This window comes from Cynocephalus volans, chromosome 4 (genome assembly GCF_027409185.1).
Source record: "Cynocephalus volans isolate mCynVol1 chromosome 4, mCynVol1.pri, whole genome shotgun sequence".
Classification (NCBI taxonomy): domain Eukaryota; kingdom Metazoa; phylum Chordata; class Mammalia; order Dermoptera; family Cynocephalidae; genus Cynocephalus; species Cynocephalus volans.
Window position 1 is genome coordinate 19569034 of NC_084463.1, and position 27353 is coordinate 19596386.

Consider the following 27353-nt stretch of genomic DNA (forward strand, 5'->3'; position numbering starts at 1 on the left):
AGGGAGTGGACTGGAGTGGAAATTTTTGAGATATGTTACATAGAAAAGCATCACTGAATTTCCAAACCTGAACACTGATTCTCACAAATTACATATCTAGGCAAATTAAAGGCCTGTTTTTGCAATGACAACATCACATTGATTCTATTCATGAACATGTGCTCCTATCCAGAAGTTTCTTCAGGGCAAATTTGACATCCTTATTCCTCAGGCTGTAGATCAGGGGGTTCACCATGGGCACAGAGTAGTATAAAACACAGCGGACACTTTCCCTTGGTCCACAGAGCTAATAGATGATGGCTGCAGGTACATGAATGCTGCAGATCCAAAGAACGCAGCAACTGCTGAGATGTGGGAGCTTCAAGTGCTGAATGCTTTTGGGCCTGCTGTCAGTGGAGCGAACGCAGAGGATGCTGACAGTGATGAAGATGTGGAAATCAAGGACGCTTAGTACTGGAGTCAGAATGTTAAACGTGCTAAAGACCAGAACCAATAATTCATTGATGTTAAGTGCAGGAGCAGGATAGCTCTAAGAGTAGAAAGAGATCACAGAAAAAATGATTAATCATACTGGTCTTGCACAAAAGGAGTCTGGACAGAAAACTTGTATGAATGTAGATCCAATGATACCCAAAATATAAACTCCCACTGTGAGCCAGAAGCGGAGGTGATAGGACATGATGACATTGTAAACCAAGGGGTTACAGATGAAAACATAGTGGTCATATGCCATTGCAGCCAACATATGACGCTCTGCAATAGCAAAAATGCTGAAGAAATACAGCTGAGTCATACATTCAGGGTAGGAGATGGTGGTATCTTTCACAGTGTTCACCAGCATTTTGGGAGTAATGACAGTGGAATGGCAGAGATCGATGAAGGACAGACTGATGAGGAAATAGTACATGGGGGCACGCAAGTAAGAACTGAGTTTAATCAGTGTGATCAAGGCCAGGTTACCCACCTGTGACCACACAGATTCCTAAGAGGAGGAGGAAAAGTGGCAGCTGAAGCTTTGGCTGATCTGAGAGCCCAGCCAAGATGAACTCCGTCACTGCAGAATGGTTTCCTGCTGCCATTTTCCTCTGGTCAGTTTCTGTAGGACAGAAAGAAAAACATGGTGTCTAAAGGGACTCCACTGCTTTTCTCTATTTGGAGGAGGGTGCTTTACATTGAAGATACATGATTTAGTTGTCTGCTTGGTTTATATGTAATAATTTAACTCTGGGTAAATTTACCTAAATAATATTTTTGTTAATTAAACATTTGTAAAGTTTAATATCAAATGAGTAAATTATTCTATATAAAATATTTCAGCCATAATTATGATTATTTTAAATATTTTTAAGTGTGTACTCTTTAGTTTGAACATCTTAATGATCTTTAAGCCAATTTTTCTAAGGTGATGCTCACAAACTTAGAAATGTACAGGAGCTGATAAAAATGATGGAAGTGGTTGAGTGGAAACCTGGAGAAAGCAGACCCTGTTTCACTGGAGCAACCTTTATTAACCAGCAGCTAAGTTCTGCCAGCAGCAACAGAGATACATTATTTCTACACCCTTGGAAGTTTTTTAAATGTTATTCAGGAAACTGGGTTTCTACATAACATCTTCTGAATATCAATATTCCTACTGAAATAAAACAGCACCAAACACATTCATTGTACAGATATACTAGCTGAATTGTCCCACTGTTAGCGGGTTTGTGGCTCTTGGACCAAATGCCTCCTCTCTCTTTGCTTGAGGGAGACAGTATGTGTAGTAATGAAGTGAACAGGCCTGAAAGTCAAAGGGCCTGTGTTCATAACCTGAGCCCATTACTTACTAGTTGATAAACATGGGCAAGTAAAATAATTCTATCATTTAATGAGCAGATGTATAGCATTCTGAAAATGACAATAGTAATTGCTGTGGTTGTTTTTGTTGTTCTTACAACATATATCAATCGGAAAATAAGGGATAACTGCACATTTCAAACTACCACACCAGCAATCATAGTGCTTAAATTTTTCCACTTATCTCTTTTTTCTTTTGTTAGCTAGGACACTGTGAAAGGTAGGGTCATAAAATTAGGGGATATAAAATTATAAACGCAGGCCCTTATTATATTAAGCAGCAAACTGATGATTTTATCATTTCACAGTTAAAGTAAAACTTTTTTAAAAATTATACTTGAATTAAAGAAAAAAGAAAAACAGAAAAATCTGAAGTGTTCTACTGAATACCTAAAGAAACAAAAAACTTAAAATGGATCTTAAATCTAAGTATAAAAGTAAAACTATTAAACTTCTGGGGAAAAAAAACACTGAAGAAAATTTTCAATATATTGGTGTAGTCTAATAAGATTTCTTAAGATACACACATGATTTAACTAAACAATACTGATAAATTACATTTTGTCTTAATTAGAAACTGATCTCCAAAAGGCACCATTTAGAAAATTAAAAGCAAGCCACAGATAATACATGTATCTGAATATGGACTTTTATGCAAAATATATAAGTAATATCAACATGACAATAATATGAAGACAATCAAATTAGAACACAAAAGAGTATTGTTATAGCTATAGGACAGAAGATATAAGAGCAGTTGATAAACATATAAAAAGATATTAAACTCACTATTCATCAGGGAAATAATGTACTATTACATATTCACACTGAAATGGCTAATAAAAGAAACAGAAAGAAAGAGAAAACAAACAAAAACTTGCATTACCAAACTTTGATGGGGATATGGAGTGACTAGAGCTCTCACTCATAGCTGAAAAGAGGTATAATGTCCAACTACTTTCGAAGACTGCTTGAAAATGTCTTAGAAAATCGATCATATACTTAGAATATAACCTAACAATTATAATTTTCAGTATTTACTCAAAAGAGATGTTAATATACGTTTCCCGGATGCTGAGTGATGTTGGGCATTTTTTCATATGTCTGTTGGCCATTTGTATATCTTCCTTAGAGAAATGCCTACTTAGCTCTTTTGCCCATTTTTTAATTGGGTTGCCTGTTTTTTTCTTGTAAAGTTGTTTGAGTTCCTTGTATATTCTGGATATTAATCCTTTGTCAGAGGTATATTTTGCAAATATTTTCTCCCACTCTATTGGTTGTCTTTTAACTCTGTTAATTGTTTCTTTTGCTGTGCAGAAGACTTTTAGTTTGATATAATCCCATTTGTTTATTTTTCCTTTGGTTGCCCGTGCTTTGGGGGTTGTATTCATGAAGTCTGTGCCCTGTCCTACTTCCTGAAGTGTTTCTCCTATGTTTTCTTTAAGAAGTTTTATTGTTTCAGGGTGTATGTTTAATTCTTTAATCCATTTTGAGTTGATTTTAGTATACAGTGAGAGGTATGGGTCTAGTTTCATTCTCCTGCATATGGATATCCAGTTATCCAGCACCATTTGCTGAAGAGGCAGTCTCTTCCCCAGTGTATAGGCTTGGTGCCTTTGTCAAAGACCAGATGGCTGTAGGTGTGTGGGTTGATTTCTGGATTCTCTATTCTATTCCATCGATCGGTGTGCCTGTTTTTCCACGGGAAAGTGAGCAATGGCCCTGCCTTCACTGGGATTTGGCTTTTATAGTTTCTCTAATGAATATTCAGTTCAGGTTTAGTTCACGGTTATATGCATCAGGCATATGCAAGAATGTTCTGTGCTCTCTACTGAGCACGCCCAGCCACTGGATTGCAAAAGCCAGCCCCTTGTGGTCACATTTTCCCTGTGTTGGTGCTGAAAACAGGTCTAACTGGCAACAGTAACTTTCCCCCAGGGGAGAACTCAGAGGAGGGGGCCTGAGACCACAGGGAGTGGCAGGAAACCCACAGGCATGTCCTGAAACCCGAGCCCAGGTAACTGAGCAACTCCTGTATCAGTCTCACCCATATGGGTAAGCAAAGAGAAATAAAAAAGTGGTTCTCATAAAAGTAGAGTAATGGTTACCAGAGGCTGGGAGGGGAGGGAGGTGGGGAGGAGGAGGTGTAGACTAATGGGTACAAAACTGCTATCTACCCGAAGTGACTCATTCTGCAGCTTATACATGTATGGAAACAGCACACTGAACCCCACAAAAACAAGTACAAATAAAATGGAATTTTTAAATAAAGCCATGACAGGATGCTCAGCACCATCAGTCATAGGAATGGCAAATTGAAACCACAATCAAATCCCACCGCACACCTATTAGATTGTCTAAATAAAAATGAATGAAAATCTCAAGGGCTGGCAGGGATGTGGAGCGACAGAAACTCTAAGACATCACTGGTGGGAAAGAGACATGGCACAGCCACGCTGGAAAGAACTTTAAGTTTTTTATATAAAGGTCAGCTCAGGCTCACCGTACGTCTCAGCCATCACACCCCTGGTCTTTACCCTAAGAAAAAAAAAAAAAGCTTGGGCAGGTGCACCAGGACGAGGGGGCGATGCTTGGGGTCCACCCTGACCCCCCTGTCCACAGGGCCAGGGAGGAGACGCTGAGCAGTGGCACCAACCCCAACCCCCAATGAGATGAATAACCCCAATTTCCCAACAAAGCTACGTGACTTCAGACTTTGCACATACGCAAAAAGTTAAATAAATCCCAAGCTGCAAAAAACCCCAAAATAAATGAAAAAGAAAAGTTTATGTCCACACAGACACCTGTACACAAATGCTTATAGAGTCCTCAGTCATAATAGGCAAACCTAGAAGCAACCTAAATATGTTTTAAGAAATGAATGGATAAAATACTGTGATACATCATGTAATGAAATACAACTCAAAGAAAAATAGACCTGATAAATACGCACAAAAGCACACACATGCATGCTCACACACACACGCGCACTCACGTATGGATCTCCCAGTGTTAGTAGAAATGTTTAAATGTACAGTTCAGCATTAAATACAGGCAGGATGCTGTGCAGCAGATCTCTAGAACCTACTCCTCTACCATAATCAAAATGTCATACCTTTTCCACAACAGCTCCCTCTTGACCCCTCCCCTACCCCTAAAGACCACCATTCCACTCTGCTTTTATGAGTGTGACTAGTTTAGGCCCATGTCAGTGGAATCCTACAGTATTTGTCATTTTGTGACTGCCCGATATCACTTAGCATGATGTCCCCAACGTTGATCCATGTTGTTGCAAAGGACAAGTTTTCCTTCTTTTTGAAGGGTGAACCATGTTCCATGGTACAGATAAAACCCGTTTCTTTAATGATTTATCCCTCAGTTAAAATGTAGGTGGTTGTTGTTGGTTGAGTGGGAGCTATGGGGGGATCGTGTCTGTCAGAAGATCCATTTGGATGGGGCGGCAGATGGTGCATCCTGAGCAGGGGCAGGACCCAGTGGACATGTGGCAGAAGAGCTCTCCAGGCCACTGTGACCCCTTGTCCAAGTGAGGTTACAGGTTACAAGAATGAGAGTAGGAGGAGGCAGGAGGGGATGTCCTTGGGGCCATGGGAAGACTTCTGAGGGGATGGAAGGGTTGCAGGAATAAGTGACCCCATTTCCTTCCAGTTTCATTGTCAGGGGCCACAGCAGATTTTATAGATGGAGATGACAGATGGAAGAGCCCAGCTGACACAGGAGAGACAGACGCTGAGGTCTGAGAGCTGAATCCACCCACCTCCCTCCTGGGCTCACCCCAGCCCCGTGCCCAGTCAGAGAATATGTCACTGGGGTCTGCTCAGCTGGCCACCGTGGGACTTGATGCTGGGGGTGTGACTGTGAGGACTCGTTATCTCCATCTGTGGGGGGCGGACTAGTCACAGCACCCCTGAGAACTGCTGGGAGAAAAGTGGTGATTACTGACTGCCGGGCAGGGCACGTACGTCACACATGACCTTAGCCGCACCTGCTGGGGGGCCAGCTCTCCACCGTCCCCCTTCTGTACCTTAGAGCCCGCCCCAGGTGGGCACAACAAAGATGGGACAGCACCCGTGGCCTCTGTGAGGAGAGCCATGCACCCTGGGGGTGACAGTGATGAAGACCTGCCTGCACACTTGAGAAGAGCACCAAGGCCTGGCACAGAAGTGGGCACAAATGTGTTCATGCACGCACATGTGCACGCTCACATGCTCAAACACACACGCACCCACACAGGTGGACAGTTTAGGGGGTGGAGGATGCGGCATTGGGCTCTGCTGACCCGGGAAGGGGGCCACTGTGATGGGGTGATGGAACCCCATGATGTCACTGTTGCCAAGCACCGCTGCTTCTGAGTTCTGTGGCAGTAGGAGGCTCATTCTGGAGTCTGTGAGCTGTGGGTGCAGGTCCCTTTTGTAGGCTACAGGTACATCTCTGCACAGGTGAACAGATTCAGGTGAGTGTGACCTGCTCTCTTCCCTTCCTGCTGATTTCCACACAGGTGCTACCAGGTGGGTGGCCCGGGCCTCGCTGGGTGGCTGCCGAGGGTTATGCCCACTGGGCCTTACCAGGTGCCTGTTCTGTGCTAACCGCATATACAGTTGTCCCATTCATCCTCACACACACTCCGTGGGGTTAAGGCTAATGTGTCCATTTGGCAGGTGAGAAGCCTGGGGTCAGACAGGAGGTAACTGGGCCTGGGACCCAGAGGTGACCCTTGGCTGTGCCCTCCGCCCTGCCTTGTGTCATGTTAGACACAACTTCTGGCCTCTGCAGCCTCCCTCCCTAGATTCAGGTTCTTCCTGAGATTCCAAACCATGACGAGGCAGAGCCTGCCCCTGGAAGAGCCACTGAAGTGGGGTCTCCGTGGGCTGTGAAGATGGAGAGTGGGGTGGAGGGGCGGCCTGCACCCTGGTCTGTGATGGGAGATGGGTCACCCCAGGTGGGCATCTGGTCACCTCTGACATCATAGAGCATCACTTATGGCCTATGTAAGGCCCACCCAATTGTGAGGTTCCTAGGCTGGGAGCAAGGTGGGGAGCCCTCTGTCTTGGGGCAGTCGTGGACAGGGAAGAAACCACTGAGGGAGGCCAGGCAGGTGACAAGTGTCTGCCCTGCAGGCCAGGGTGTGGGGAAAGGGGCTCACCCTCTGTCTCGTCCTCTAGAGGCCTCATCCACCCCTCCCCTCATGGGTAATCCCTTGGGACCGTCTCCAAAGTAGGACCATGTCTCTGACTGTGCTCCAGGACACATCCCCAGAGCTCACTAGTTTCTGATCTATGCCTGGGAAAAAGACGGAGCCCCTTCTGATACTGCCACGCTCAGAACTGTAAACTCCAGTGTCCCTCTTGCCTAAGGCATGGCCTCAACAAGCACAGAGGCTACTTCAAAGTCACATAGGTCACCCTTTTGCCCAAACCCAGAACCTTCCTGCTTGGCTGGTGCTAAGATATAAGTAGAATGCAGCACTCATGAGATTTCTTTTTGCCTCTAAAGAATTGGACGACTGTGTGTTTCCTGAGATCATCTGGGAGGCTAATTGTATAGAGACCTGTGGTCTCTAAATCACATTCTGCTTCCTGGTGCCCAGAACGGCCCATCAGGGCCCTTCATGCTGAGCAGGTAACACATGTGTGTGTCTGTGCAGGGACCTTGGGGACAACAGGCCTCACCTTCCAGGTCCCTGGTTCTCAGGTCCTCAGGCAGGAGCTTAACCTTGGCCAGGGGAAGAAACCCTCAAGACCACTGTGGGGTGGAGACAGAGTCTGGTCCCTTTGTAATGGGGGGTGGGGGTGGAGGGTGGGGGTGTTGCTGGTGGAATTTTGGATCCCCAACCTGAGCAGTTAGCGGTACTCTCTGAAGCTCTCAGGGTCAGTGCTAGCTTTGAATTACTTTTGTCTTGCAGATTAAACATGAAGAAGGGTATGGAGACCCTGCGGGCCCAGGAGGTGATAGACATCATAGAGAAGTACCAGCAGGTACAGGGTTGGCTGCTCCCTTGAGGCAGGCAAGTCCTGGCCTCTTCTGCTGTGCCTGAGGTCAGAGGGGCCTGGGCTCCCTGGGGACACATGTGAGGGAGGAGCCATCCAAAGCCACCCATGCCCCCAACCCATCACCATGGCCCCCTCACTCCAGGCCTTCTCGGGGTTGCAGGGACACCGAGCTGGGACAATGGTGAAAAACTGGGATGAGGAGTTCAAAATCTACAGATGCATCGACCGGCTCGGGTTTCTGCAGTGAGTTCTCTGACATCCCCCATCTTATCTCGGGGTTGGGCTCTGTTTCAGTTCGTTTGTGTTGCTATAACAGAAATACCTGAGACTGGGTAATTTATAAGGAAAGGAGGTTTGTTTGGCTTATGACTCTAGGACAGCTGCATCTGGCACAGGCCTCAGGCTCTTTCTACTCATGGTGGAAAGTGGCAGGTAGCCAGTGGGTACAAGCAGATCACATGGCGAGAGAGGAAGCAAGAGAGAGGGAGAGAGGAGGTGACAGGGGTCCTATAAACAACCAGCTCTCGTGGGAAGTAATAGAGCGAGAACTCACTCATTACTCCCCCCTCCCCTAGGGAGAGCATTAATCCATTCATGAGGGATCCACCCCCATGACTCAATCAGTTTCCAACACTGCCACATTGGAGATCAAATTTCTTTCCTTTTTTCTTTTTTTTTTTTTTTTAAAGATGACCGGTAAGGGGATCTTAACCCTTGACTTTGTGTTGTCAGCACCACACTCTCTGAAGTGAGCAAGGCCATCCCTATATGGGATCTGAACCCATGGTCTTGGTGTTATCAGCACCACACTCTCCCAAGTGAGCCACCAGCTGGCCCGGAGATCAAATGTACACATGAGTTTTGGAGGGGACAACACATCCAAACTCCATCAGGATCCATCCTTGAAAAGGCCAGCATGAGGCAGGGCATGTCTCCCAGGCTTGTGCTTACCTTATTCCCAGGGGGGGTACGAGTCCCTTGCTCCCCTAGAGGTCCATTTGGGTCAGCACATGGCTGCAGTTCCGTGGCTCATCCATGCAGTTCTGGGGAGAGGGCGGGTCCCAAGCTGTGGTTGGGCCAGGCCCTTGGGTGCTCAGAAGTGTGGCCTTTATGTCTGCAAAAGAAAGAGGCAACCTGAGGGCTGAGCCCTGTCCCCAGAAGGAGCCTGTCTTGCTGTCAGCTCAGCAGGGTGGGGCCAGAGGGCATGAGGGCACTTCGTCCAGCATGTGGACAGTTGTCCATCAGGTCCCGCCAGGCTCAGAGGGGCAAAAAAAGTCACAAAGTGTACAGAAGAATGTGGCCATGTAGTGAGATGAGGGGCAGGGACAGGGCCCCAGCCCTGGAATGGAAGCGGGAAGGCCATGGAGGCAGGCAGGGGTGGCAGATGAAGGCCACCTGAACCGTTGGTCTGGTGCTGGGAGGTCATGTGAGGCCTGGTGGGGAGGAGGCCAGCCTGGAGTCTGTCTTTCCTGAGGTCACAGGATGGAGAGAGGGACGGAGCCTGGGGGAGCTGGGCTGCAGGGGACCAGATGTGATGGGTGACTCAGGAATGCATCTGACTGAGCGAGCCTGGGGATAAAGTGAAGGCACTGGGGGTGGACAGGCTGGATTAGGTGGGGCCAGGGACAGCAGCTCCACCTGAGACCCCTGAGCCTCAGGGGCCTCGGTCACTCCCAAGGCCTGCAGTGCCCACTGGAGACTCCGCTCTCTGCTTGCTTGGGAACACCGCAGGTGGGGAGAGGATGCCATGGGCCGAGACAGGGCAGGAAGGCATGAGGAAAGCCACTGCAGGGGGAGGCAGGAGGACACAGCGTTGATGTCCCCAAGAGCCAGCTGAGGCTGGAGATCTGGCCCAGGGCGATCCCGGCCACGTGCAGGGCTCTCAGTCGCCGTTCATCGCCCATTGGTATCTCTCAGCACAGGCAGAACAGGCACAAGGCAGGAGTTTGGGCTGATTGGGGGGCTGAGGGGCCACATTCAGAGGATCTCACAGGGCAAGGGAAAGAGAAAGGTCAAAGTGGCTGAGGTGATGGCAGGGTCTGTGGGCCAGACGGGATGGGGTGAAGTCAAGGAATGGGCATGACCGTCGGCCAGGGTGCAGACATGGGCAGGGGGTGTTGGATGCTCAGAGCTTGGCCGGGGTGGGGTGCCACGTGGGACAGCTCCAGGGTACACCCTTGACACACTGGGAAGGTCTCAACCCAGACCATTTGGACCCCAGGAGGGTGATGGGGTAACTTCCTTGGGGGCAGCTGACAGAGACCAGCCAACCGACCCTCAGGCAGTGCTGTTTCTTAGCAGCTCTGGACTCTCTCGCCTCTCCCAGAGGGCTCTGCCTGCAGCCCAGGAGGGGCAGGTGCACACTGCATCCCCAGCCCCCACGGCCCCTGAGCGGCCCTGGCTGGCCCTGCTGCTCCTTTGCTTTTGTGTCTCAGACCATCCTGGCTGGCAGCCAGCAAAAAGGCCCTGTCCCCCCTTTCCTATGTGTTCTCCTGGGCTGCGACTTGCAGGTGGATGGGAAGGGAGCCCGTCCTTCCTTGGGGTCTGCTCAGGGAAGGAAATGGCTCCTGGCCTGCAGCAAGTACTCACCTCTGACTCCGTTGCCTTTTAGTGAGAAGGAGCTTCCCCGTGTCACCCCCCAGGAGGTGAAGGTAAGAGCTGTTCATTCTGCCAGGGCTTGGTTGGTCACCTGTTAGGCAAGCCTGGCCTGCCTGTGGCCACGGACAGGTGTCCCTAATGACACATAGTCACCAGGATGGGCCGAGATTCTGAGCTCCTGATCCCAGGACTCCATCCCAGGGGCTGATTACCAAACGTGCCCATCCCAGATTTGCACATGCAGCTCAGGAATGACTGCCACTGGCCAGCAGGACCCCACACTGAGGCTGGGACCCCATCCAGGCATGGGGGTTTGTGGCCTGAGGACATCATGTCCTGTGTTCACCAGGCCAGGACACTCGTGCTCACCTAGTCAGAGGGTCTCAGCCCCAGGCTCTGCACCTGGTTTGGCTCTTTCCAGTTCTGTCCCACTAGGACCCCAAGCACAAGAGCAACGCAGCATCCATGGGCACTCCAAAAAGCGCGGCAGCTCAGCTAAGTCCATCATCTCTCATTTTACAGCAAACAAAGAAGGAAATTTCCCGATGCCGCAAATGGCTGAAGATGTTTCAACATTGGGATAAATATAAAAGCAGCCAAAAAGTAATGTGGGGAGTGGAGGCCCCTGTGCCGACCCTCTGCAGAGGGAGGGTGAGTGGTGTTCACACATGATTCCTGGCACTGCCTGCCTCTCAGCTGCTGGGCGCCACCCTGTCCTGATGCCTAAGGGCCACAGGCCTGGGTCACCAGCTTTCCTGCACATCCCTGCAAAGGTCACCTTGCTGGGAGAGAATCTGATGCCAGAGTTTGGGCCACATGTAGGTCAGGGACAGGGATGCCTCCTGTTGGCCCCAGAGGGAGGAAGACATGGCAATCACAGTTCACAACCCCCATCCAGTCTGTACCCACAAGACAAAAGGCCCAGTTCTAGGTAGACTTAGCCTCTCCCGAGGAACCATGAAGACAAACACTGGAATCTTCCAGAACCATCACTCTGTGATTCCCCCCTTCCCCCTCCACGGTTACCCTGTGGACTCTCTCCAGAGCATTCTTCTCTCCACAGATGTCTCGCCGGGTGTACAAGGGGATTCCCCCCCAAGTGCGGGGTCGGGCCTGGTCTCTTCTACTGGGTGTGGACAAGGTCAAGATGCAGAACCCAGGCAAATACCAGGTGTGGCCCTTTTCCACTCAAGCACACACAGCACGCACAGGCCTGGTGTGCTCAGGGGCCCACGTGCCCTATGTGGGAAAAGTGGTGCCTGCAGGGTGCTCAGGTGCACATCCCGGGGATCTGGGACTCCATGCCCGTCCTGCTTTTTCACAGCCATGTCTCCTACAACCTTGAAGTTTCTCTCTCTCTCTTCTGGCACATTCTCTTTATGAGTAGTATGTTGCCAAGTCTGGCCAACACTCAAAGGAACGGGAGTTAGGCTGCACCTTTTCCAGCAAGGTGTGCCACAGCATTTTGGGCATATCATCAAAGCGTCCCAATGTTGAAAGGGTCAGAAAGCTCACAGGTTCGGGAGAAGAGCAGGAGCCCTAGGAGGCAGCGGTGGTGGACGCAGGTCATCTCCACCGGGCAGTATTCACACACATCGTGAGAGCGAGGGGTGCCCAGGGTGTGGGGGCAGCCCCCACCCTCCAGCTTGGGGGCTGCACGTGGTGGGCACTCTGGGCACACCTGACAGTGATAGGACCAGGATGCACCCAGACCACGTGGCACCTGCCCCAGCCATGCCTGGACACCTGAATTTCAGGTGGAACAAAACAGTAGAAAGAAGGAGTTTAAAAATGCAAAATGAGATGGAGAACCAAAAGAGCTAGGAGAAGAAAACAAAAACACAAAAGTAGTTTTCTGAAAAGGCCAGTTTCAGCACAAAACTTCTCCCAAGTATAATGCAAGAAAAGGAGGGAGGATAAAATGTGAGGAATTTGTAGAAAGGGGGCACTGAGTACATGCAAGGTGAGGATAAAGGGAATTAGGAGGGAAAGCTGCCTGCATCTTGCTGGGCACACTTTTGAAAATCGAGGAAACCATGAGTTCCCAAGCAACACCGAACCAGGTAGAAGAAAAAGAAAAGCCTTCCTTGACCGATGACCAAAGTACCGATTGAAAAGACAGGGGCCACCATCGGTCAAGGGCCGGGCTGGTCATGGCTGAGGTGCACACGCTCTTCTAAACACGGCCAGCTCTTCAGCCTGGATCTTCCAGACCTGATGAAAGGGGAAAACTCCCAAATGCTCACTGAGGCTGTGAGCCTAAGAACCCAAACCTTGTAAACCTGTCCCCAAAAAGAAAAACCCAGGGATGAATTTCCTGTGGAACTTTATAGATGGGGCATTCTAAATATGTTCTTCCCAGCTGGAATGTAGGGAGATGTCAAAAAAAAAAGGATATATCCTGACCAAGGAGGACACATTCCAGAAACCACGGGAGGCTCAGCAGGACGCAATGGGTGCTCAGTAACTCATGGACACAGCAAGAAATAAAAGGCATAAATGATATCAGGAGATTCCAGAAAGCTGGTACATCAAACTCAGCAGCCATTTACAAAGCATTAAATTAGTAGAAATAAGCTAAGTATTATTTTTAAACTATTTGGAAAAAAACAGTAGAAAATATCTTAGAGGGCCATGAACTCCCAAAGCCATTCCTGTGAAAATCAAATGGAAGGAAACACAGGACTTTCTTACCCTCCTGATTTCAGAAAATTTGGGGGAAAATAAAGGAAACTTACACAAATTAAACAGAAAAAAACAAATGAAGGATTTATCTGTACCTGCAGTACAGTGCATTCTAAGTACATGATCATATAAGACAACTCAGAAGATTCTCCAAAATCTAATCTAGCAGGGTGGGGGGTTGCAAGAGAAGGTGCAGGGATCTGGCCTTGTCCTCTTCGTAAGGAAACAGCAGTGGAAATGCAGGAATGTGCACATCAGTGGGGCCGATCTAGAGCCCGAAGCCCCAAATTGGGGGTGTCAGGGCTGTGGGGCTTGGGCTCCTCCAGGACATTTTTAGCAACAGGGAGTGTGGGAGCCATCACAGCTCACAGGCCTAGAAGCACAGTCCCTAGGCGCAGGTCTCCTGGAGCCCCGGACAACCCCTGTCCCTCTGTCAGACTCTCCTCTTGGGAGCTCCTGAGAAGTGAATGAGCTGACCATGGGAGCCTTCACAGGGGTTGGCATTGGCTCCATACTGTCACCCTGACAGGCTGGCATCAGGAAGTGGAAGCCCAGGCACGAGCTGCCCTCCTTGACTCGTGGAAAGCCCTGAGGGGTAGGGGCCAGGCAGCCCTGGGAACAGGTCTGAGTAAAACATTCCAGGGGAAGCAAGCTCAGGGCCCAGGGGGCAGGAGAGAAGGAAAGTGACAGATGGTCAGGAGGGGGCAGCCCCAGGTGAGGACTGAGTCCCCGGGGAGATGGAGCAGGAGGCCCGGGCTGGGGTGGCCTGGTTCCCATGTATCTAAAAGGGGCTTGAGGGGCAGGGGTCTGGGGCCTGCCCATCAGCAGTGGGCCATCCTCAGTGGTGCCCCCACCAGGACTGCTGAGCACAGGCTGTGACATGGGTACTGAGGTCATGCTGTGTTCTGGCGACTGCAACTGGCTGTGGGAACAATCATGAGGACATTTCTGCAGCAAAAACTCCCTTTCCGGTCATGTGCACTGACCCTGTATGATTGCTGCCCATGGCAGCGAGTCTCAGACATGCTCTGAGACCCTTTCTTCTCTTGGCCCTGTCCTGCAGAGAATGAAGGAGCAGGGCAAGATGCTCTGCCAGCAAATACAGAAAATTGACCTTGAAGTCAGCTGCACCTTCACCAACCATGTGATGTTTCGGGACCGCTATGGCATCAAGTAAGCCCCTTGGGGGGCTGGGGATCTTGGAGAGTGGAGGCCCCAGGGGAGATGAGGAAATCCAGAGGGACATGGGAGCCCCAGGAACATGGAGAGTTCCCAGGGGAGAGGCAGGGTTCCCAGAGGAAGGAGGTGGAACAGCTGCCGAGCTCTCTCCTGGCACAGGGAGCGGCCTGCACCATGTACCCAGCACCTACCAGGAACTGAGTCCTGAACTGGGGGCTGAAGCACGTGGGGCCAGAACCCAGCTGGCTCCCGAGAATGATGGCAGCAAACACAGTAATGCCACGTGGTGAAAACTGTTCTCTGTGAGCCAGGGGGATCAGGGTTAGGGACCTATGGGAGGGCGGCAGGACCAGGGACTCCTGGCCTTTCGCTTGTGACTGGAGACCTAAACAGTGACAGGGAAGCAGGCAGAGTGAACAGTGAGAGGACAAGTGTGGTGTGGAGAGGCAGGGACGGGGCTAGGAAAGGAGCCACCCAGCTGCAGCCAGAGGGAGGCAGAAGGCAGGTGCAGAGGTGAGGCTGTGGCCGGGTCTGAGCGGCTGGCTGTGCTCCTGCCCTTACCAGACTGCCACAAGGGGAGGCCCAGTGCCCAGGGAGGGGAGACTGGGAAGGGCAGGTGCATCTCAGGGTCTATTAGGCCACAGGAAACTAACAGCATGGGCACGGAGCCAACAGAACCCTCTATTCGCCCTTTCCTAGGCAGCAGGAACTCTTCCATGTGCTGGTAGCCTTTTCTGCCTATGACACGGTGAGTATCCCTGGCCAACGACATCCCGGGCCCATTCCCATAGTCACTGGCTTGGGTGTCCCAGGGGTTGTGGTTGCTTCTTGAAAATTCAGGATTCATGAGCACCCAGGACATCCTAGTTAGGGTGCTAGGTCACTGCTCTCACAGAGGTCCCAGCAAGGAGAGGAAGGTCTCTAAGCTCAAGCTGAGATGGAGAGGGTGGGTCCAGGCTCCTCCCTCAAGCGGACCTGACCACTGCTCCTTAGAACAAGGACGGACACCAAAATCCCAAGAGCTTGGCAGTGTCACAGGATGCTGGTGTCTGGAGTGATCTTCTCCAGGGGAGTGAGGTGCCTCATGGGCTTTCATCAGATGAGTGTGCATTAACAAATGCCATATGATTCATGAGAAACTGGGCAGAGATCAAAGTCCCCCTTCTCCGCACCCCAGAGAGTGCGGCAGCCTGGTAGGGGCTCCTGAGCAGCTGCTCGTCACTCTGCCTCCAATTTCCAGACCGTTCTTTCAAGAGAAAGCCGCCGAGAGGACTCCCCAGGCTGCTCACGTGGGGCCTGAACTTAGCTGTCCTCCTGTGCCAGGCAGCCTGTGGGCCGTCTCTGGACTCTGTGCGGGGGGCGCTCAGTGACAGCCTTCCCTCATGGCAAATCGAGACAGTGGGTGCTGGCCTGATCCTGGCGCAGAGGCCTCCCTGGCCCGACATGTGGGAGGGGGGCTCTTGCCAGTTCTTGATCTGACCTTTCTGGCCAGAAGAGCTTGGCCACTGCGCTGCAGGAGTCCCTCCAGGAGCTCCGTGTGACCTAACATGTGTGGGAAATGCTCAGTTTTGATGCCCAGTGTCCCAGGAGGGGCACAGAGGCTGGACCCCACATACTCGGAGGTCTGTGGTTGGCCTCCCTGGTGACCTTAGCTCTCTCAGGTCACCTCAGTCCTTCCAGGTGACTTCAGTCCCTCTAGATTTCACCAGCTCTCCTGGTTGATCTTAGCTCTCCCAGGTGACATCGGCCCTCCCCAGTGACCTCAGCATTCTCAGGTACCCTCAGTCCCTCTGGTTCACATCAGCCTTCCTAGGTGACCTTAGCCTCCCATGTGACTTCAGCTCTTTCAGGTTACCTTTATTCAGTCTTCTCAGGTGTTCTCAGCCTTCCCAGCTGACCTGGGCCCTCCCAAGTGACCTTAGCCCTCACAGCTGACCAAAGTACTCCCTGGCAACCTGAGTCCTCCCATTTGACCTCAGCCATCCCAGGTGACCTCAGCTGTCTCAGGGCACAACCTTGCATGGTGACTTTGGCTCTTGCAGGAGGTGGGTTACTGTGAGGGAATGAGCCACATTGCTGCCATCCTGCTCATGCACCTAAACGAGGAGGACGCCTTCTGGGCACTGGTCCAGCTCATGACAAATCAGCGTCACAACATGCACGGTAGGTGAACAGCTGCCCACAGTGCCTTGTGCAGCGAAGCCGGGGATGGCCATGCTGGCCAAGTGATGGTGGCTTACAGCCACGGCACCGTCCCTCTCCACCTGTTTATGAGTCTCCAGGACAGTCCCCTAAGGACAGTCCCACAGCAGCCCAAGTCTGGACAGGGACCTGTAACCCTGAGTTGGACCCCTTGTGTCTCCATCAGAGAAGGGACCCGCAGCCTCGCTGTGGCCTGCTTTCTGTTTCCTGTGGCCACGGCCCTGTGGCCTCGTCCTTGTCCAGGCCTTTTTTTCCTTTCTGCTGGTCCTTCTGCCTCACACTGGCCATCCCTGCCAGCCACCCTTCCAATAACCAGACAGAGCTCAGTTGGCAGCGTCTCCCCAACTGGTGTCCCCCAGCCACACCTGGAGTCTAAGAGACAGCCACACACACCCCATCACTCACACCTGTCACCCCGATGGCCGCACACAGCTCCAACGTGGCTGACATGGCCCTTCAATCCGCCATCGTCCTTCCTTACTGCCTAGAAGTCGGCCCAGTTCTACTGGGGCCTCATCCCAGGACACAGCTGGGCAGCGATTCTACCCATGCTTGAGAGGACATCCCCACCCATTGTCCTCAAGGCTGAGGACACATAGTGGGGTCACTGGGTGGGAAGAGGAAGAAACCTTGGGTTTGGGGGCACCCTGCAATGCCCAACTCCTCCAGCCTTGGACCTCAGCCTTCCCAGGTTACCTCAACTGCGTCAGTGTACTGCCTTGCATGGCTGGCTCCACCTGGCTGGGGAAGCAGGTGCTCATGTGGGGGGACCTTGTGTTTCTCAGGATTCTACATACCAGGAGCCCCAAAGCTGCGCAGACTGCAGTCCTTTCATGGGCAGTTGCTCAGAACAATGCTTCCGCAGCTACACAAGCACTTGGTGAGTGAACCTTCCCCTCGCCTCCTCCCTGGAGGGCCTGGGTCCCGCCAGGTCAGGGGGACAGGGAAAGCCCGAGCCCCTCCTGCCACGGTGAGGGGCATAGTCACCAGAGCCTTTTCTGGAATATGTGACTGTCAATGGGTTTAAAGTTTGGTTTCCTTTTCCTTCACCTGGAGGGACAAAAGCACGGGGACTAGGGGCAGACTCAGGCTGACCAGGGCTAAGGACATTTGGTCATCCGAGGATCTGTGCAGGGGGCAGGGGCCAGACTGGAGGGAGCCCTGGCCACCACCCCCAGGTATGTTGCCCCTTGAGAAACTGCCTGCCAGAGGGCCCTGCAACTGGCAGCTTTTCAGGCCAACCCAGGGGTCCCTGAGCACCTGTGTTCCTTCTGTCAGGGCGACCAGGGAGTGAGAGCAGATGTATACACCTACTGGTTCAGCCAGTGTTTCATCGAGGAGGTAAGGCCGCGCAGGGACACCCCGGGCCGGACACCCTCCTTCCGCTCAGCACCTGGCTCCCCCAGCCTGGGCATGTGGCTCCCTTGGTCGAACCCAGATGATCCCACCTCACAGGATGCATAGACACATCCCTGCTAGGCAGACAGGCCAGGCCTTGCAGAGGCCTGTCCCATGTGGGAAGCCAGGCCTCTGGGTCAGAATCACAGGCCAACCCAGCCTTGACCTATCCTGGAAGAGCCCTAGGAAGCCCTGAGCCCCCAGGAGCCCCTCTGTCCGGGAGACACGCCTCTCTGCTCTGAGTTCACCCCTTGAGAAGCTGCAGGACCGTGTCTCAGGCAGCCTCATGGAGAATCTCCTCCCTGCTTGGGGCTCCACACTACAAAGTGAGGCCCCAGTGGGCCGACTTCAAACCACCAGGGCTCGGCCCAGCCAGGCCTGCATCTCCCACACCTGCTCTTCCCGCAGATCCCTTTCCACCTCTCCCTGAGGATTTTCGATGTGTACATCTTGGAGGGTGAGCCAGTGCTTACAGGCATGGCATTCACAACGATGAAAATCTATGCAAGTAAGTACGCCTGTTCCCCAGGGAACTCAGGGTGGCAAGCAGGCAGGACAGGACCTGGCCTGCCAAGGGCAACTGTTTACACTGACCACAAGGCCACCTCAGCCCAAAGTGAGCCAGTCATGGATGGGGGAGGGGTCGAGCCAGGCCAAACATGGGGGGTGGGGCAGGGCACCGTGGGTGTTTCCAGACACCGAGCCCACCCCCTGACATGACACTGACAGAGGGCAGGAGCGGGGAGGGCACTTTCCTGGCCTGGTCTGCTTCTGGCCCTGGCCTCCCATGTGCACCTGGAACCCAGGTATGGCCGAGGCAGGACCCCGCAGCCACCCAGGAGGTGCCCTGAAAGTGAGCAAGGTCTGGACACTGAATCACCTGGGGGGGACCTATTCTAGCCGTCTGACTCCCACCCCCATGTTTAGAACTCCTCCAGAAGCTGCCCCAACAGGGCATCGTGCAATTTTTCACCGAAGACCTCGGCAGGGACTGGGCTCTCAGTGACGATGAGGTGCTGAGGCAACTTCGCGTTTCTATGAAAAAAGTGTATGGAGCCAAGTGTGGCCTGGCCCCCTTAGGTGAGTGCAGCAGTAGGTGCCCTGGTGACTCACCATTGGGGGCAGTAAATAATCAGGAGTCCCGGGAACCACCAGCCCTGCCCTGGGGGCTTTCTGCCTCCTCTGCTCTAAGAAGCTTCTGAAAGCAAGGCCAGCAGGGCCTCAGGGCAGGTGCTGTCCTCAGAAGCCTCAGAGGCGAGGAGGGGGATGTCTCCATCTGCCACCAGCTCCTCCCCCACACCCTCTAGTTCTTGTTCTCCAAGACCCCCTGGTGGCCACAGCAGCCTTCAGACCTATGTGTTCAAGCAGAAGACCCCACCTGAGAGCAGCAACTGCCCCCCAGAGAGCAGCAGGGCACCCCTCCCATCCTGAACTCCCACACAACGTCGTCAGGACAACAAGCCCCGAGCCAGACACTGAAAAGAATCGTGTACCAAAGCTCAAAAGGACTCAGGGCGAGGGCACACATGGGACCCTCAGGCCTGAGGCAGTACCTAGAGTTCTGCTGAGTGTGGGAATGGTCCAGTCCTGGCAAGGAGCAGATGGCCCTAGAGAGCAGAGGGGCCAAGTACCTGGTGGCATCTCAGCCAGTATGGGGAGAGGCCCCCATGCAAGGGGGTCAGGTGACAGGGTGTCTCACGCTTGAGTTCTGAGTCAAAACTGATGCCCAGGCCCAGCTCCTATGGGGTGAGGGCCTGATGCAGAAAGCCTGAGCCAGCCCGAACCAAACACCACGTGGATGTCCCAGGAGCAGCTAGAGGTGCCCTGCTGGTTCCCAAGCCTCAGGCTGAGCACACCCTTTGCTTTGGGGTCATCAGCCTGCAGGAATGTCCTCAGTGTCAGGCCAGGGAGGCCACACAGCAACCAGGAGCACTGCAGGGAGCCGGGTCCATGGGACCTCTCCTGGAAGGGCCGGATAGGCTCCGTGTGGAAGCTGACCATGTCTGCTTTTCTTCCAGCGAGAAGAGATGAATTTCCAAGGGAGATCCTGGGCCTGGATCTGGTGTCCTCAGGACCTGGGCCTCGGCTGGCCTCCCGAAGCATGGAGATTCACCCCAGAGATGTCGGACTGGCCGTCTCTGGCCCACCAGCCCAGGTCCAGCGGCTTTGGGAGGCCGAGGCCCAGCGGCATGAGGGGGCCTGTGCAGAGCCCAGGACTGCGGGTCTCTCACTGGGTGCCCGGGGAAATCAGGGTGTGGCTGGCCTGTCCCCAGTCCAGGACAGGCCACCAGTAATATGGAAACTCCTGCAGTGGAGCTCGCTGCCAAACCTCCCCAGCGATGTGGACTTTGGGGCCCCATGGTTCCCCAACGTCAGCTTTCAACAGGAGTGCTGGGTCCGTGCCAATTGTCCATCAGCTGTGGCCACCCCTAGGGCCATAGAACAAGCCCAGTCCTTCACCCCCACGGTAGCCCCATTACCAGGTCCTGTCTTGCCTACTGAAGGCTCACTGAGGGCTTGAGCCCACCTCTCCTATTTTGTAGGAACCCACAAAATAAATTGTTGTCAGTTACAATGTGCCTGTTTCTGTGGCTCCCAGAGCTCTGTAGGAAGCACAGGACACTCTGGGGCAGGAGAAAGGTCAGGGTCTTGCAGCCCAGGCCACAGACCAGCTTCTCCTGGCCTCCTCCTGGCAAGGGCCTCAGCAGGCCGATGGCCACCCAGAGCCCAGGTTCCCACATACCTCATTAGAGGCCACAGGCCCACAGCCTCCCACTCTCAGCTGACACCAGGGTCAAGGCCATCAAGTGATTTACTGTGATTCAACCTTTGCCTGGCAAGGGCCCAGGGAGGACTGGTGGGGAAGTAAAGGATTATGGTGCCAGGTGATATGGGACAGGGAACGACAATCTGTGTAAAGTGTCCCTGGGATGATCCACAGTCACCTCTATTTCTGGAAGTTCTGGAGGAACTTCCTTCCCTCTTTTCCTCCTCCTCTTCCTCTCTATTCCTGCTTCTGGCATCTGGTACCCTCGCATCCTGAGCCTGTGTGGGGGCAGGTCACCATGGATGCTGCTGACCACTGGCCAAGGAAAAGGACAGGGAGGGAAGCGTGGTGGAGTCAGAGTCTGCAGCTCATCTGGCTGGTGGAGGTGGGGGCGCTGAGCCAGGAGCAGACTGAGACCTCGCACATGTGCATGTGCACATGTGTGCTTGTGTGCACGTGTGTGTGTGCACACCTGTCGTCCCTGGTTTCTGCTCTAAGACCCTGTCCATGACCCCAAGTGACCCCACCTGTACCCTTGCTGACATCTGCAGAGACCTATCAGGGCTCCCAGCTGGTGAATACTGGACTTGGTGATGCCATCCTCACGATGTCACCATTACATAAACAAACGCACTCCCTGAGGGTCTCCTCTCACACAGATCAGAAGGGTGACATGTTCTTGTCCTATTAGTATTTTCTCATCTCGTCAATTCTTTTTATCCATCTTCCTCCTCTTACTGATTGGGTATGAAGGGGGTTCTTGATGTGCAGTGAAGGGAGTCAGGCCCAGAAGGACAAACACCACATGGTCTTGATGTCAGAGGTAGGGTCCAGGGGGCCCGGTAGTTGGCCTCAACACACCCAGTCCTCTTTCCAGGTTCGTGACTCTGCCCCAGGAAAGAATTCAAGGGCAGAGTCACAGTAGATGGTGAGAACTAGTTTAATGTGACAGATAAGAAATGCAGGTTGCACAGAGTGTGGCATGCTCCAGACACTGAGCAGGGCCCACACCAAGTCTAACACACAAATAAGCTCAGTACAGACATCAAGTCTAACACAAAAGGAAGAAAAACACCTTAACGTTCAGTACAAAGTGCAGGCTGGCTCCAGAAAATGAGCAGCCGCTTGCTGAAAGCAAGTTAGATACAAAGTGAAATATACACACCTCAGCCTGCGAAATACAGGTGGTCTCCAGGACAGTGAGCTGAGACCCCGCCTTCAGCTGTGACTTGGCTTTTATAGTTTCTCTATCAAATGAATATTCAGTTAAGGAGGTGGCTCCCAGTTATATGCACCAGAATGTTCAGCGCTCTTTCTTGAGCACACCCAGCCACTGGATTGTATAAGTCAGCCCCTGTGGTCTCGTTTTCCTGGTGTTGGTGTTGAAAATAGGTCTAACTGGCAATGGTAACTTTCCTCTAGGGGAGAGCTCAGAGAAGGGGGCCTGAGACCCCAGGGAGTGGCTGGAAATTCAGAGGCATGTCCTGAAACTGGAGCCCAGGGAAACTGAACACATCCCATATCAATAGTATTAAAGTTGGCCAATGAATCACTGTAGGATAATTTATTGCAATAAAATTTTTCAGAGAGAATAATGATTTAGTATATAGTCGCATATTTTTTCTGTTCTTGAGTTCTGTGTGTGTGTGTGTGTGCATGTATGTGTGTATGTTTGACACATAACGGGTAAATTTAAACTTTGTAATGCAAGGTGCCACCTTCACTAGTGCCTAAGTAAAAGCATACTTTCTTTCTGTAGAGTCCTTATATACAGTAAGTGCTACTTTTTTCAATCTGTTGGAGTCCTAGGATCCTATCAGTTTTGGTGTAGGTAACCAAAGGTGAGGGTACTGTGATGGAATAAAGAGTCACTGGAGTCAAAGGATGTGACCTGGACTCATTCACTGGCATTCAGCCATATGTCTCACGACCTGACCACCAGTTTGCTAACTTGTAAAATGGGGGAAAATCCTCTTCACCTCCTTAATTTTTACCTTGAACTCCCAGCCCCTTTGATTTTCTAATCTGTGCTCCAGAACTTGGTCTGAGCAGGGAAAGAGCACACGATACGGGATGTGGAGACAGAAAATGGTAAGAACAATCTTTTCCTTAAAGGGTGTTTGGTTACATGGACACTTGCCCAGGCTCACTCATGTAAAGTTTATTCAGAGGGTGCAGGTGGACTGAACTGAAACTAGAACGCCAGCAGGAACCCAGGAAGCGCTGGGAAACAGCTGCTGGTCCCTGTCTTAGGCATCACATCTCTCGCCCCTGCTTTTTATCACGGCAACTGGCTGCTGTCTGTTCCCACCGGTGGGGCTCGTGCCACTGAAAACCTGCCTTTGCTTACCTGTGGCTTCTGCTTCCTCGTGACTTTGAGCTGCATGTGGCTTTGGCTGTCCTGTTGAGCCCAAATCTACCTTGTGACATCTCCCATGCAACCTTTCAGCTTCTGCCCCACTAACTCTCAATCTCCCAGTTCACCAACTCCAGATTTTCTAGTTACGAAGAAGAGGGACGTGCTGGCCTTTGGGCAAAGGTGCAAACCTCTGTAGATGGAAGGTGTGGCAATGTGGAGAAAATCACAGCTCCTGACCCTCAGGAGGGACTATGTGTGGATTAGCTCCAGCTAGAAAGACGCTGCACGAAAGGACACTGAAAGCAGCGGTCGAGGAAAAAACACAACCAACAACAACAACATACTCAATAGAGTCCAAACACGGCGTTCAGAAAATTTTTCAACAAAAACCCCGCAGTCCTGGAAAGAATGGCATGCAGAGGTCAAGTGCAGAGGAAGAAGAAAAGCAAGTCATTCAAACCGAGAGGGCTCCTCTACCCACAAAAGTCTCCTTCAAACACGGAGAGAGAAAATCCGAGAATTCATCAGGACACCAGACCCCTCCTGAAAAATTCCAAAGCCAGTTCTTCCGTCTGAAAGAAGATGCCGGCGTGTAACAGACGCGCATGCGACAAAGCAAGTACAGCGACGGATTCAGAATACACGAAACCTGTCATCGCCGGGAGCAAACCGCTCCCCGTCCCCGGGGCCGCGTCCCCCGCCGCGCCTGCTTCTCCCGCCGGCCGGGCGCCCCTCGCCGGCGTCCCTCCCCGCCGTCCGCATTCCGCCCCTCCGCTACCCCGTCGGGAATCGGGGGACCCTCCTGAGGCGCCCCACGCCGCCCTCCTCTCGCCCGACACTACCCCCGCCTCACCCGGGCCCTACCTGCTCCGCCGCGCCGCCCCGCTCGCAGGTCTCCTCGGTCCGCCGCCGCCGCTGCCCCGCGCCGCACTCTGGTCCGCACGGGCTCGAGCCGAGGAGCCCCCGCTGCGTCCGCGACCGCGGCCAGTCTGAGTCTGGGAGACGACATCCGGGCTCCCCGCCTCCCGGCCGAGTGGGAGGGGCTCTGAGGGGGAGTGGGCGGGGCCAGGCGAGCGTCTCTCACTTTGTATCTACCGAGCACCGCCGGCCTCCCTCCTGACGGACGCATCGGGAGTGGGCCGCTTGTGGCCCGGCGCTCACCTGATCGCCCACTGGCTGGGTGGGCCTCTCCTGTGGTTCTGATTTGAATTCCTCTGATGATTAATGATGTCCAGCACATTTTCACATAGTACATACGTGCAACTTCTTAGTGAAGAAAGTAATTTAGAGCACAGATTATTGGGTGTGAACTTTTTCAGGGAGCTCACAGACTTCTAAATAAATTGATTCTAGGTGATATTGGGTGTTTTTTCTCTCTTTGGCTATAAGACGATTAAAATTTGCATTGTCACTTATTTTGCACTTGAATTCATTCATTGGCTTAGCAACTATTTGTTTATTCCATTGCAGCTTACCTTACTTGCTTCTCGTAGTGGTGATCGACCTAAAGTCTATTTACGTGGGTTCCAAATAATTGAAAATATTCATTCCCTAAAATAAAAATTCTCCTTCCACCTTTGGCCAGATAGAGTATGAAATGAGTGAGGGGCAGAAGCAGGCACTGCTGTTGATATGTGGTTAACTAGCCATCTGAATTGTCGAGATGTATCTATTGCTCTACCAGCAGCCTCTACCAACCCAGACCAGTGCCAAATAGTGGATGCATATCTACCCATCCCTTTAAAGTTCCACAGTCTGAGTAGCCTAGATCATGCTTTTTCCTCTAGAAATGTACAGAACTATTCTCCATTTCCTCCCAAAAGTTACAAAATAGCACATTTGTCTTAAAATTGGAGGATCTGTGTTTAAGTAAAAGTTCTATCCAGTACTGGATTTCAGGCTTTACATTCAGTAGTTGTTATGTGGGAGCAATACTTGCCCTGTCTATATTATGTCTATTAGAAGGGAAAGAAGGAAAATAGGTACAAAAAAGATTTTAAAATCATAAACTTTTATTTAATTTTTTAAAATTTTTTAAAAATTTTATTTTGTCGATATACATTGTGGCTGATTATTGCTCCCCATCACCAAAACCTCCCTCCCTTCTCCCTCCCCCCTCCCCCCCAACAATGTCCTTTCTGTTTGCTTGTCGTATCAACTTCAAATAATTGTGCTTGTTATATCTTCTTCCCCCCCCCCCGGTTTGTGTGTGTGTGTGTGTGTGTGTGTGTGTGAATTTATATATTAATTTTTAGCTCCCACCAATAAGTGAGAACATGTGGTATTTCTCTTTCTGTGCCTGACTTGTTTCACTTAATATAATTCTCTCAAGGTCCATCCATGTTGTTGCAAATGGCAGTATTTCATTCATTTTTATAGCTGAGTAGTATTCCATTGTGTAGATGTACCACATTTTCCGTATCCACTCATCTGATGATGGGCATTTGGGCTGGTTCCAACTCTTGGCTATTGTAAAGAGTGCTGCGATAAACATTGGGAAACAGGTATACCTTCAACTTGATGATTTCCATTCCTCTGGGTATATTCCCAACAGTGGGATAGCTGGGTCGTATGGTAGATCTATCTGCAATTGTTTGAGGAACCTCCATACCATTTTCCATAGAGGCTACACCATTTTGCAGTCCCACCAACAATGTATGAGAGTTCCTTTTTCTCCGCAGCCTTGCCAGCATTTATCGTTCCCAGTCTTTTGGATTTTAGCCATCCTAACTGGAGTTAGATGGTATCTCAATGTGGTTTTGATTTGCATTTCCCGGATGCTGAGTGATGTTGAGCATTTTTTCATATGTCTGTTGGCCATTTGGATATCTTCCTTAGAGAAATGCCTATTTAGCTCTTTTGCCCATTTTTTAATTGGGTTGCTTGTTTTCTTCTTGTACAGTTGTTTGAGTTCCTTATATATTCTGGATATTAATCCTTTGTCAGATATATATTTTGCAAATATTTTCTCCCACTCTGTTGGTTGTCTTTTAACTCTTTTAATTGTTTCTTTTGCTGTGCAGAAGCTTTTTAGTTTGATATAATCCCATTTGTTTATTTTTCCTTTGGTTGCCCGTGCTTTTGGGGTTGTATTCATGAAGTCTGTGCCCAGTCCTATTTCCTGAAGTGTTTCTCCTATGTTTTCTTTAAGAAGTTTTATTGCTTCAGGGTGTATATTTAAATCCTTAATCCATTTTGAGTTGATTTTAGTATACGGCGAGAAGTATGGATCTAGTTTCATTCTCCTGTATATGGATATCCAGTTAAAATCATAAACTTTTAAATTAGTAAATTAGCAAAATATGTACATAAAGTGCTATTTGAAAATATAATATTATTACTACCACAATTAACATCATCATCAAAAGCGTATTTTTTAGTCTTCCTTTAACATGGGAAATTCAGTTGGTCATAAATTATAAATTTATACATGAGACATACACTAGAATAAATAGTGTATATTTAAATATCTAAATAATATATAACCTTGAAGATACTGTGCTTAGTATAGCAACTTCATTTTCACAGTTCCAAATGTGTTACAGATCATGACTATGTCCATATGATGCCGAAAAAAATTTACAACTTCCAATTACTTAACTACTCGGCATTACGTAAATAAACCATGAACTGTTCGCTTTCTATCTGTGAAGACACCTCTTACTGCGCAATGTTGCTATTTGAATAAGAAGTATTATTTGCTGCTTTGTGATCACTCTGGAAGTATGGAGAAAAGATATATAAATCCATAGAATCATTACTTAGTTTGAATTTCATATTTTAAGAAACTATTAGTGTGGCAGGGAAAAGGAAAAATATGAGAGGTGGGGATTTTAATAAAAAATAGTCTTTCCACCCTTGCAGATGTACATCACATGTGTCCATTCCTAAAACTCTGTCTCTGGATCCAAGAAAAATGCTGTCATGACTTAGTCCTACCTGCCCTTCCCAGAGACAAAGGACAAGAAATATTATCATATGATTATTTGCAACCTCTTCTTATCCATCACCTTCTAATACAGGTTGAAGGAACTTGAACTAGTCATACAAAGAGCCACATTCACCTATTGTTTCTCCCTGACTCTAAATAGTCCTGCTCTCGTATGGTGATCATTTGACCACATGGATACCCAGAAACCAAGCACAATGTAAAGAAACTCTTTGTAATTTTCTTATACCATAGATATCTAGGCTCACTCTATGTGTTGTTATTAATCATCCTCATTTTAAAGATAATCTAGTTCTAAATATGGTCAATGCAACTCTCTAAGGTACATAAAAAGCAGTCTATCTTGTGCACATCTGCTTGGTTCCATTTCTT

General features: G+C 50.6%; 1 long non-coding RNA gene across 1 annotated transcript; it reads right to left on the reverse strand.

Annotated features, from left to right (window-relative positions):
* Positions 1-24005, reverse strand: LOC134377184 (uncharacterized). The gene is made up of 4 exons (XR_010023431.1): positions 23897-24005; positions 8796-8958; positions 965-1096; positions 1-529 (listed from the first exon to the last, which is right to left on the reverse strand). It is a non-coding gene; the product is annotated as an uncharacterized LOC134377184 (long non-coding RNA).
* Between the last annotated feature and the right edge of the window lie 3348 nt (positions 24006-27353).